At 37.6% G+C, this 13516-nt stretch overlaps 1 long non-coding RNA gene across 2 annotated transcripts; it reads left to right on the forward strand.

Annotated features, from left to right (window-relative positions):
- The first annotated feature begins 1206 nt into the window (after positions 1-1206).
- Positions 1207-10583, forward strand: LOC138920257 (uncharacterized). 2 transcript variants are annotated; one of them, XR_011431121.1, is made up of 4 exons: positions 1207-1916; positions 4380-4463; positions 7380-9241; positions 9734-10583. It is a non-coding gene; the product is annotated as an uncharacterized lncRNA (long non-coding RNA). The 2 variants fall into 2 exon arrangements; XR_011431120.1 differs by lacking the exon at positions 1207-1916 and having other exon boundaries at positions 4123-4463.
- Positions 10584-13516: the final 2933 nt, after the last annotated feature.

The following is a 13516-nucleotide window of genomic DNA, read 5'->3' on the forward strand; positions in this document are numbered from 1 at the left end:
TGAGAAGATTGGGCTTCCTATTATGTTACATAGTAACTTGCTGAATATTATATAGTTTATTTAGAGAATAAAAGGGAACATATTTAAAATATTTGATCTATATATTGATTCACATATTAATTCATATTACTGTAATTATTGTTAAATATTTGTAGTATCACACACTTTGGTACAGATCTTGATAATACTTGTGAAACAAAGCAAAGAGGAGAATATACATATATATATATATATACACATATGTATAAATACATGTATATGTATAAAATGTGTGTGTTTGTGGGACAATATTCATAAGGCGAGACTCTATCTTTCCTCTTCTTTCTCAAATTTGACTTAGCCAATCATGAATCTTTACTTTTCCATACAAATCTTAGGGAAAATTTACTGAGTTTGCCCAGAAAAACTAACTGGAATTTGTATTAGGAATGTACTGAATTCACACATTATTTGGGGAGGTGAACGTTTTGTATCATCTTATCCAGGAGCACAAATGTCTTATCTTTTCTGTCCTTTATTAGCCTTTAAAGTTTTCTCCAGAGAAGTCATATATATATATGATCAAAACAAAGTCTAGAGACATTACAGATTTTGCTGCTAATGAAAATTACATCTTATTTTACATTGTCTTTTCCACTTGATCACGGTAGCAGGGAGAAATGCTATTGATCTTATATCCAGCAAACCTATTGGACTCTCTTTTGAATTCTATTAGTTTACCCTTTGATTGATTCTATCAGTTTTTCCAGGTAAATGAATGTATCATCTGCAAGTAATGACAATGATATCTCCACCTTTTCAGTCCTTGCTCTCATTTCTTATTTTTCCTAATAGCGTGGGCCAGGCCCTCCACTGTTACAATAAAGATTTGCAATATTGGTGGGAATCCTTGTTTTCCTTCCAATTTTAAAGGGAATGTAGCTAAAATTCCTTGAATAAATAAACATTGGCCCTAAGAGTTTGGCATTTAATCCTTAGCACATTTAGTAAGTTCTCTTCCTAATTTCTTAAGATATTCTGCCATAATTGGTTTTTGAAGTTCATAAAATACTTTCTCTGGTTCATGTAAGGTAATTCTATAATCCTCTTTTTATCTATTAAGGTACAGAATTACATCATTAGATTTTCTGATATTATATCATCCACATATTTTTAGATCTATCCTAATTGATCATAGTATATTTTTAATACTTTATTAAATTCAGTTATCTACCATTTTATTTGGAATTTTGGCCCATACATATAGAGGAGATATTGTCCTATTGTTTTCTGTTGTTTATTGTTCTTATCTGTTTTTGAAATCAGTTAATACTAACCTCCCAAAATCATCTGGGCAGCTTTCACATTTCCTCTACTTTCTGGAACAACTTGTCTAAGACAGGAATTAACTGTTCCCTCAAAGTTTGAAAGACCTGAGGTGACCATATAATTCATCCATAATTAATGCAAACAGGACACATTCGAGAATAAAGGAGAGCATTATTCATAATTATGCTGGGGCAAAAGAGCACGAACAAGGCCTTTTCTGAGGAAAACAAACGAGAACTCAATGCTAAGACTTTACGAGCATGGGACGTGGTGGGAGGAGAGGCCTCTCAGCACCATGTCAACGTCTTCATGCTTGGTCAGTCCACTTGACTTTGCATTTCTTCCAGCGCTACTCTTGACGGATTGTTTTCCTTTGAAGTATTGTCCAAATTTACTGTGAATATTTGCTCATCACAGAGCAAAATGTTCTGTAAAGCTGGCATGCCCACACCACTGTATGAGATTTTTATATTCCTTTAATCTCTTTCCATCTAGCACCGTCCCCATTTTGTCACACAATGACTTATTGAAGACATTGGGCCAGTTGCTCTTACGGTCTCTCACCTTCTGCTTGTCTGCTTTTTATAGCTTGCACACCAACATATCAGGTAAATAGGAGATTAGTTCTAATGGTTTTATTGATACAAGTTAATATTTTTGGCCAAAATGCATCAGAGGTGAAGCTGTGTTCTTTATATTGCAACGCATCAGGAGTCACTTACTATCTGGATGTCACTTAATGTTCAGATTCGCAATGGAATTAAAGTGGTGATTGTCTGATCTTTTTATGGAACAGTGCTAGCTTTCCCCTTTTATATTCAAAGTTATCTATGTGGTGCCACTTTCGCCCATACAAATGTCTGGTTCCATGTCAAAAATACACTTGATGGTTTAACACAAATTATAGTCCTTGCCTGAGTTCATAAACTTTTTAGGAGGTGCAACATACAACTCAGTAAAATAGAACTTTCCCTCATCAATTAGAGTTTTGGTTACTAGCAATACAGCTCCTGCTGGAGAGGCAGGGTAAATATTTAATTCATTCAAATTAGTTACCAGTTTTCAAAGTAAGAAGCTTGCTTAGTGACTGTCTCAAATGGTGACATGTGAGTTTTTCTGGTTTTCCCATCTGTGGACATCATTAGGCAATCATGTATTTTCATTGGTTCAGTGTATTTCAGTCCATTATGTTTGGCTTTGTTTTTGATGCTCAAATTATCATAACTTGAGCAAGTAGAAATTTCGTCCAGCTGGATCCAGTGTCTTTTTACACAACCCCATTACTTTTTTTTATATGGAAATAAAACTATAAATATTTATTAGTGTCTCAAATAAATTCAAGCAGCAAGTTTGATAATTAGTATAATTTCAGAATAGTGGTGAGCATAAATGATACCTCAAGATATATGCAACATCTTTAACATGATATAAAAATACTTTTATTTCTATTGGTGATAAATTTAGAGGAATAGTTAATACTAATGAATTTGTTGTCCACATTCATAAGTCAGGAAAATGCTTAAATTTCAATTAGAGATTAGTGATAGTAAAGACATTATTTCTCTATTCACGCACATAGCCCTCAACTTTTGAACACGTACTAGTGGGAAAAGTTTTGGTCGCAGGGTGAAAAAAAACCTGGTTTGGCAATCTAGAGCTATGCATTTTCCCGTCCCCCCCCCCAGTTTTATTGAGATATAATTGACATATAACAGTGTATTAGTTTAAGGTGTACAACATAACGATTTGATATATATTTACTCCAAAATGATTACCACAGTAAATTTAGCTAACATCCATCATCTCACATAGTTACAATTTTTTTTCTTGTGATGAGAACTTTTAAGATGTATTCTCTTAATGACTTTCAACTATACTACACAGTATCGTTAACTAGAGTCACCATGATATGTTGTATATTATATTCCCAGAACTTATTTATCTTTTAACTGGACGTTTGTACATTTTGACCACCTTCCCCAACCCCCGACTCCCTGCCTCTGGCAACCACCAGTCTGCTCTCTGTTTCTGAGATGGCCTTTTTAGACTCCATATGTAAGCGAGATTATACAGTACTTGTCTTTCTCTGTCTGACTTATCTCACTTAGCATAATGCCTTCAAGGTGCATCCATGTTGTTGCAAATGGCAGGACTTACTTCTTTTTTATAGCTTAATAATATTCCATTGTATCTATATACCACATTTTCTTTATCCATTCATCCACTGATGGACACTTAGGTTGTTTTCATGTCTCGGCTATTGCAAATAATGCCACAATGACCCCTTACTTTTTTAAAGTTTCCATGATTTCTGCACAAGAAAAATGTTCTATGCTCACCTTGTAGGTTCCCACCACCAGACCAAGATTCAGCCATTTCTCTAAAAAGTCCAGATTCCTTTTAATGAGAAGTTGACTTGGAGACCAAAATCTAGGCATTTGGGCTTATTGCTAACAGGGTGCTATTGCTGCCAGTAATTTCAGTTCGTAAAACTAAAAGATTTATATTTCAAAGGTTTGTGAGGTTTCTAGATTTTTCTTAGCCCCCTAAATTTGGATCTCCAGAGTCCTCCAAATAGTTGTATAGATCAATAAGCAAATAAAATTACCCCTAACTCATGCCTACAACATAATCAGAAGACGGAGACTCGTATGGTATTAATCCCTTGAAATGTGTTGAGACTTTCCATATCACTAAGGATGTGGTGATATTTTATAAATCTTCTGTCTATATCTGAAGGTAATTAGTATTATTTGGATGCAGGATTCTATATTAATTAGTGCTTACTAATTTCATTGTTTATAATATCTATCAGTTACTGAGAGGGTGTTTTTAAATCTCCCACCTCAATTGTAGATTCATCTTTTTCTCTTTTTATTTCTATTATATTCATATTATCCCATATAGCAAGCCTGCCCAGCCACAGAGCCCAGCCCGTGGAATCCCACACCGTCCCCATCACAGCACCCAACTGGAGATCCTGCTAGGAAGCCCCACCTGCCCGGGGACACCACCAGCTGACATATCTGGTACCACAAGCTGAGCTGACTGGTAAATGTCTTTCCCCGCAGAAAACCTGGATGACCTGGAAGAGTAGACAACATCCTCAAATGCACAGAAACCAATGCAAGGAAAGAAAGATCATGAAGAATCAGGTAAACAGGACACCACCAAAGGAAACTAAGAAAGCTCCAACAAGAAAATATGGACAAAAATGTTGACACAGAGACTGAGTTTCTTGCCCCTAACCCTTCACTTAATTGCATAGTGTATCAATCAGAGTCCTACCAGTTACTTTAACAGAGGGAATTTAATACTTAAAAGTAATATTAGTGTTAATATTAACTAATTTATTAATTATTAATTAATAGTTAATTATTTACATTAATTATATAGTACATATAAATATAATACATAATAATTAATTGACTATTAATTAATAATATTAAATTTAATATAAAGAATTGCTAACTAGGCGTTTAAGAATTGAAAAAATTAAAAGAGAACACAAAATTATCCCAGAGATAACAACTGCAGGAATCTGCTTCCACTCCTAGGGCCAGGGTAACAAGAGACGAGGTTGGAATTATTAAAACAGAGAAACTTGGAGGAAGGGACCTGAACAGCTGAAACTCAGACCTCTGAGGAAAGAGCTCTACTCAGCTACAGCTGGTATCTCCATCAGGCACAATGTTGGAAATGTTGAAAAATTGCTAACTGGGTGCTGCCACTGCTAAAAGAAGGCCCTGCCAATGTTGGGGTGAAGAAGCAAGGCCAAGGTAATGCTGATGGTGACAGGAAACAGACAGGAAGCCTTTAGGACACAAATAGATGGAGCCAGTCTTTCTTCCTCCTCCAGACCTGCAGTGTCCCTCGAGTATCCCCTGTGGGCAGAGCTTAATGAAGCGACAGGCAAAGGAGAACTGGTTTGCAGAGTGTTAGCTTCCGCATTACAAACCAAGTATAGAAGGTTGGCTTTGAAGCTGAGAGACAAGAGGCAATAGCATAATAAGTGACATACATATCAGTGTATGTGTATCACATGCCCAAACCTTCTACCATTCCACCACTGCAGCAACACAATCTCTTAAATCTATCTTGGCAAGAAAGAGACAGGAAGAGATGCTAACATGGGGGCAAATTCACCAAGATATCTGAAATCAGGCTTCAGTTGCTGGCCATCCTAACACAAGACTAGTATCCTAAAACGAGACCAGGACCGCAGTAGCAGTGAGAGAGGTCTATACTATTTGAGTTCCATGGAACTTTTCCATGACCAAGATCAGGATATGAAACCCCATGACTGCAGGGTCCCAGGAGAAGTACGTGGCTGATTCACGAAGGGTGGAAAATCGTTTTTGCAGCAGGGCTGAACTCTGACAATATCAGCTTCTGAAGCAGGCTAGTTTTCAGTCAGTGAAGCACAGAAAGGGAATTTATCTGAAGCTGACAAACAGACAGACAACATTTAACATCTATTCTAGCTTGACATCGTCGGAGAGAGTAGGATATTGGTCAGCACCCATAACTAAACTGGGCTCTCCCTCCTAGTAAGGCAAACAGGCAAATTAAAACCATTCATCCTTTTGTGTGAGACACAAATAATAATAAAAATATTGTTTTAAGAAAAGAACAATTTTAAATAATAAACTGGCTTTGCCCTTCTGTCAGGAAAGAGTTATGGAGCACTTCTCATGCCTTCAGGCTTGTGCTGGGCACTGTAGGAACAAAGAAGGCAGAGAGGTGGGAATGAAACCTGAAGAAAGAGGAAAAGAGGGAAAGAGGAAGGTGAGAAAGTAATAAATATTTTTCAAGCAACTATTTTGTGTCAGGCTCTGCTGGAAACAACCACATGTGCAGTCGTTACAAATACAGATAAGAAAATGGAAGTTCAAAGAGGGATGTTAACTTTCCCAAGGTGGTCAGCTTCCGAGAACTAGAATGAGAATGCAGATTGAACTACAATCCTAAATAAAGTACATTTTCTTCACAGAGACAGGGTATAGTGGAGGCCAATAGAAGAGAGATTTATAAAATGATACTGTTGAATCAATATTTTCTGAACAGCCATTTCTAATTTAAATATATACAACTTTTGGTTTAGATTAAAAAAACCTGTGGGTCATTTAACTTGTTTGTTTCATTTTAGAGAGGAGTTGGAAGATCCAGTGACCTCCTTCTGACTCTTTATCTTTAAGGAAAGATAAGATATAATAAATATGACAAGCAATTGGAATTACAGGCTTCATGGAGGTCGAGGTTAATTTCACAGAACATGGCAACAAACTTTCAAGTGCGGGGCGGGGCGGGGCGGGGGCGGGGTCGTTACAAAACTCCTTTGTTAGCATTCATCTTCAGAAGAATAGTTTTATCAAATTGAAATTATCTGCTTTCCCAGCAGACTGCATGGGAGGAGGGAACATTTTCTTCTTGTTGAAACTTGTTTCACGACAGTGAGTAGAGTTTACACTTTTGAGGACGAGTGGCGGAATCTTGATGATTACTAAGAGGGGGAGCGAGAAGCCAGTTTAAAACTTACAGACAGACAAAAGAGTTGTTCACAAATAGAATGTGGAGCGTTTAATGGCTTACATCCACAAGTCCCTCTCTGTTGCCATTAAGCAACACCTTACCTTAGACTTGAATTTGCAGAAGAAGCCTTAGCTCCTTTTTTTCCAGATTTCTTTTTCTAGATGGCACCATTCTTTAATATCCATGTGAGAACACTTGTTATTTATTAGTTAAGGCTGCAAATTATGCAACCTTCCATAAGTATCACTGCTAAATATAAACCGTTCCTTCCAGCACCATTATTATCATGTACATTTTAAAGTCAAGAAAACGCAAGCTGAGTAAGCGTTGGGGTTTTTTTTACTTTCTTTTTCTTATGTCTCCAAATACTCAGAAACCTTGTATATATGCTTTCCTTTTACCAGATCTTCTGCCTCAGGGACCTACACATGTCTCTTTTCCTCTTCCGCTTTTCCTTTTACACACTCCAACTTTTCTGAAAACTTCTTAACTGTCTCTTAATCAGATGATAAGGGTCTCTGCTTATCTCTCATTTACAGGTAAATTTGTACAAGAGATGAATAAATGTCAAGCCTCAGCCATCCTTCAGGACATCCATTTTGGGTGAGGATTTGTAAACTGGGGCTTCAAAGCCACCTCATCAGCAAGACTGACACCTCCTCAGTCCAGCCAACCATGATGACTCAATAAATCACTGCATGCATTTAAAGAGAAAATGGAGTCTAATCTTTGAGAATCAACATCTGCCCTTAGTCTTCTTCCAGTCTCTGGGCAGCACAAGTCTTGACCACTCTGGTTACCCACAGTTTTTTCAGAACGTCCACTAGATTTAACTGCTCAACATCAAGAGGTGTCCAAAAAGGTCTAAAATGATACATCTCATAGTGTGCACCACCTAGAATTCCCATCAGGACGGAAGCCGTCATTCTCCTAGCTGCCAGGAGTGCTGGTTGCTGACAGCTCACAAATGAGGCTCTCTAAGACTTGCCCCCTATGGAAGGAAGCTGCTCAACCCAAGGTGATGTTACATGTCAATTACGCCGCAAATAAATAAATAAATAAATAGGGGGAAAAAAGAATGCTGTTCTAATAAAGAGACTTTGGTCCAATAAAATATGTTTATATTTATCTGGACCGCACAGCACGTGTATGAAAATCTATCTGAATATTTAAAATAAGCCTTTAAATGTAAGTATGAGCTGCTTTCTTTACCTGAACACCGTGAAAATAAGCCACTTTCCTAATACTGTTGAGCAATTCTGAAAGAATCTAAAGCATACTAATCAAGGCTACTTAGTGCTAAAATGTTCTTTCTTTCTCTGTATGTACCATGCTACGGATTAAATAAGTAAAGAGAGAGTAAATCTTTGGTGCGAACAAGCAGTTACCTGTGAACACCAAAGCTGATCTGCATACAAAAATGCCTATCAGTCTCTGAGGGTCTAAATGTGAGTCCCGATCTTGGGCAAGGGCGATATCTGCGAGCCGTGTTATAGGAGGTTTGTCAGTTGAACATGAAAGCATAGGTGCACGAGATCAGGAGAAGGCCGCAGTCTCGCCTGTGTGAATAACTGCAGCCACGATATTTTATAATCACTGCTGTAGATGTTAAGAGAAGGATCACTGGAAATTTTAGCAACTCTAGAAGTGAGAGAAACCTTCTTATTTTTACAACTAAGTCATAAAAAAATCCTAAATGTATAATGAGAGTCAATGCTATTTTAAGATACAAGGAAGCACACAATGAAAGGAGAAAGAACTGCCACCTGTACAAAATACACAAAAAGCAAAGAAATGTTTGCTAACTCATAATTGTAACCATGGGCCCACCAGGACCAGTTTGAACAGACCCTATCTCTTATCAACAGAGTGACTAAGAATTGTTTTTCAGAAAATTTGCAAAGTCACATAGCCAGAGCACGCACAGAAGAGGAAATCTCAACCTGAATGATCACAGAACCAGACATTCTCCTCCCCAGGGAATCGAAGGACCGGGACACGGCCAAAACTTGAAAGTCCCACTCTCATCAGAGGTGAGGGGTTTGTCGTCCAGGAAGATCTGGTGTTAAACCCCCTTCTTTACCTTACCATAAATGATGAAAACTCTACCATGAATGTTTAAAACCTTGCCATGAATGTCTGAAACCTTACCATAAATACTTAACGCCCTCTAAACAAAACCTGCCCCACCAGCTTTTCCACGTGCCAGCCGGTTTTCCAGCCTGTTTTCCCTAACCTCTTAAATTTCACCCCAAGTCCTGAATCAGGGAGACAGATCTGAGACATAGGCCTTCTGTCTCCTTGCAGATCGATCTCACAGATAAAGCTATTTTTCCTTTCCCAAAGGCTGATGCTGTAATAATTGGCTCTTTCTGCACATGGGATGGTGAGCCCTTGCTCGGTAATAATGACAACAGACTACGTATTTTGAATTCAACTTTCTTTTCTCTGATCGACTAGTTCTTTCTCCTCTATCTAATCAATTATTTTTCCATTAGTTTTACTATATCTCAATATGTAGTTATGTGTATACATATAGTATATACTTAAGCAATGATTAAATGACACTGTAAGCTTCAATGTTTAGAACATAAAATGTCTTATCTATCATATTTTAAGACAGTGTATATAATACTTTGATTGGTCTGACTACTTGAACTTGAGTGGTTGGAGGAACAAATTAATTTATACCAATAAGAACACATAAGTTTTAAAAGTGAGAACTATGTGGTAACTACAGACTTTATTTTCTCCGTCTCTCCAAATTTTAATTCTTTTAAAGCATCCACATAAACAAAGATTTCTACCCAATTGCCATAATATTGAATGGTTCCAAAGATCTTTCCTAATTCAATGACAGAATTCAGAAAATATATTTCCTTTAACTTTAAAGGGCAATGAAATCACGATTTCTAAAAACAATCTGACAAAGAAACAAGGACAACTTAAAACTGTACCCAGACGTAAAGCAGTGAAACTATTGTCACCCAGAGACGCCCCTAAAACATTTTCCACGTCTAACGCTTTAAGTCGTGCACGCTTATAGAAACCAAAGCAGAACGTTTCCAGATGACCAAACTCCAGAACCAGCGCAAACCACAAAGGTCCAAGATGGTGACGGGGTGCCACGAGCAAAAGGAAACGTGTGCAAAAGGCGCCACGTGCAAGAAGGGAAGATCTGCGCATGCCCCAAATTCCCCCCGCCCTGAGCAATGATGCCGAGAGCCCTCCCGCTTTGCGTCCCATAAGAACCCTGCTCACCTTTCCTTCCAAGAGGTGTTTTAGAGCATGAGCTCTGCTTCCTCCATTCGTTAATCAAGGAATAAAATTTCTGCTCTGCTATTCCGAACCTGCTCTCATTCTATTGGCGCAAGCGGCTCCGGGCCAAAGGACCCACTTTCAGGTCACCAGTGCCTTAGGGCTGGGTAACGCTATCAATCCCCAAAGGTGGAATATTATCTGAAGTTTACAAGAACTCAATTTATAAACACTATAAGTTTAAGTTATGGCTTATTTAATTGAAGACCTAGGTTGACATTTCATACCTTTAAAAATTATTATAATTAATAAAAATGTATCTGATCTATAAAGTACAAGGAATTTAGGCATTTATATATAACCATTTTGTAAAATAAACAAATAAATGTCTTGGATAAACGGAAAATACCATGTTTGTATTTTTATTTCCCACTGAGGCAAAGTCAGGGAGAATAAATAAAATAAATAAATAAATAAATAAAACTTCATCCGAAAATAAAAATGTTTCCCTTGCTTGGGCGTACGGATGGGAACTGGATGTAACTGTGCAATCTCTGTTTCAACCATGTGATGTTAAAAACTTTACAGAAGGTTTATAATGTCTTTTGGTGGTTACTCATTATTAGCCTAAAGTCAATTTGCATATCTTTTGTTCCTCATATTGTACTCACTGGGAACACTGAGATCTTTAACTAAAATTAGATTTTCCCCTTTCTCATCCAAAAATATTATTAAGGGAAAACATTTACATTGGAACACAGGAACACTGCTTAGATAATTTTTAAGAACTTCGTAATTTCTCAAGGATCTTTATACATTTTTATTTATATATTTTTTTATTTTACTCCTGAAGTAGTATAATATTCTTTTTCACTAAAAGATGGTAAACAATTAGTGCTTTAATTTCTTCACTTGCAAAGAACCTTTTCAAGTAGAAAACCATTATAAGATTCAGTCCTCTGAAAACAAATTTCTTTAACTCATTTAATGTATTTACATGTTACAACGTTTAATTGATGGCTCAATTCCTCAAATTTATACTCTTTCCAATATCCTCCTTAGATGGCCTCACTTATCTAACGTGGAGATACCTTTTAAAGGAAACTCCTTTCTTTTCTCAGTCTTATCACATCTATGTCAACATTCAAGGGCATGTGGCTTCTGCAACTGTACTGTGCTTACGTAGCGTCAGAAAGCATCAGTGAGACAGACTCTAGGATTACAGAATCCTCTTGGATTCTCCACATCCAGGTCCCTCAACTCACATGGTCTCACACATGGGAAAAAATCTCACAAACAAAAGAAGAAACTATAAATTCTTAGGCAAGCTGGAGATTGTATAGCAATCCCTTACTTGTCAAGGAAAAAGAAGAAAAAGGAACATATATTCAGAAAAGAAAACACTTATGAAGCTGCTTTAAGCTTCCTGTGAATCAAAACTTGACCTCGGGGGGGCAGCAGTTCCCTGATACTGAGGACAGACAATATTTCAAGTTAGGGGTTTTGTTTCTGGGATCTTCTGTATTCCAATCCTTGTTCCCGAACAGTAGAGGCACATTCTCACAAAATAAGAAAACTTATTTGCCCGGAAGCAGATAAATTTCTACACTAATCAACACTCCAGCCTACAAACATTCATTACAGGAGGGCAGAGACAGGGCTCCCTCCTCTGAGACGGTGGTGATAGCTTCTCAAATAAAACTCTACCTATATTCCATGAACATATGTGGGGCAAAAGCCATAAATCCACAGTCAGCAAGAACCACAACTATTTTTTTAAATTTCCCGATGACTTTATAGATTCTTAAAGAACTGATTCTTTAGAAGTGTTTTTAAAATCCAGATGGAAATAAATCTTACTTCTCTTTTGACAGCTTATAATTCTCAGCTCCAAATTCTCCACAAGGTTTAGCCAATCTATTGCATGGAATAATTTATTAAAGTGATTAAAGTCTCTTAAAACTTTGTTGAAATAAGAAACAGCAAAATCATTTTATTTGTTTCCTCCATTCTTGAGGAAAATAGGGAAATGCCAATAATTTTTTTCCTGTATAAAAAAGAAAACTCATAGTATTTATATCATTAATAAAACAGAGTTGTCCTTTTAGATATTACAATGGAAGCCTTCAAAATTTAATGGGATCCAAACAAAAGGACACAGGAATCAGATTGAAAGGCACCCACTGGCCAAAGTGACAACAATTTGAACATCAAACAAGGTTATAGAGGCTTCAGGTACTAATCAAGCTGAAGTAAGTCCACTACAGCCTGTCTCTTCCCTCAATTAAAACTTATAACACTGTGCTAAATACAACAAGCAAATACCTGAGAAAAGTGAAGAGTTAAAAATAGTAGGTGGATTGGGGATGGGAACCAAAATCTAAGGAATAACTCACAATGGAGTGATTTTCTCAAGGATTTTTCCCCCTTTTATCTCCCAGCTTTGACCTAAAGGCAGCCTCAGTGTAGAATTGGACAGCAGGTGCAGGCAGCAAAATCTTTGGGAGAAGCTCCCTTTCTGACCAGAGGACCAGAAAAACGGGTCCCTGTGAGCCAGAGAATGTGTGTATGTGGATCAGGAATCTCTACTTTTTTTGTCTTTTTCTGTTCCTGCCCATCCCTGAGGACAAGCCCAGTTGTGAATCTGAAGTGCAGCCATAGCAACAAAGTGCATGCATCTAAAAATCTGATTTTAAAAACTCACTTTTAGGGGCTGGCCCAGTGGCACAGCGGTTAACTTCGAACATTCCACTTCTTGGCAGCCCGGGGTTCGCCAGTCTGGATCCCGGGTGAGGACATGGCACTGCTTGGCACGCCATGCTGTGGTAGGCGTCCCACATAGAAAGTAGAGGAAGATGGGCACAGATGTCAGCTCAGGGCCAGTCTTCCTCAGCAAAAAGAGGAAGACTGGCAGTAGTTAGCTCAGGGCTAATCTTCCTCACAAAAAAAAAAAAAAAAAAAAAAAAACCTCACCTTTCTGGACAAAAGACCATACAAAAGGGTATCCTGTGGTTCAATAATTGTGAAGGAAATCTCACTATTTTGCCCCAAAGGAGGCCTAAGTGGCACATAACTGTGTATTAGTATGGATAGCTAACACTCCAATAGAAACCTATCTCTCTAGCCAAAAAGACTGTCAGAAGGGACTCTTGGGATCCAGATAATGTAAGGGGAAATCTTGCAGAGGACAAAAGGATAAATAAATATTGCATATGAACTTGCACAAGTCCTAGGCTTACCTGCAGGATGAACATGTACAGAGGCCCAAAGCTGAATAACATGTGCTTTTAAATCAAATTATGGTATAAAACACTACCTATTTCCTAGACACGAAAGGCACATGTGCAGGACAGATGCAAAGCAGGACAGCAAAATCTTTGAAAACGGAATTGACATTGAAGCTGCCACCCACAGAAGG

The sequence above is a fragment of the Equus caballus genome, chromosome 22, assembly GCF_041296265.1.
Source record: "Equus caballus isolate H_3958 breed thoroughbred chromosome 22, TB-T2T, whole genome shotgun sequence".
NCBI lineage: Eukaryota > Metazoa > Chordata > Mammalia > Perissodactyla > Equidae > Equus > Equus caballus.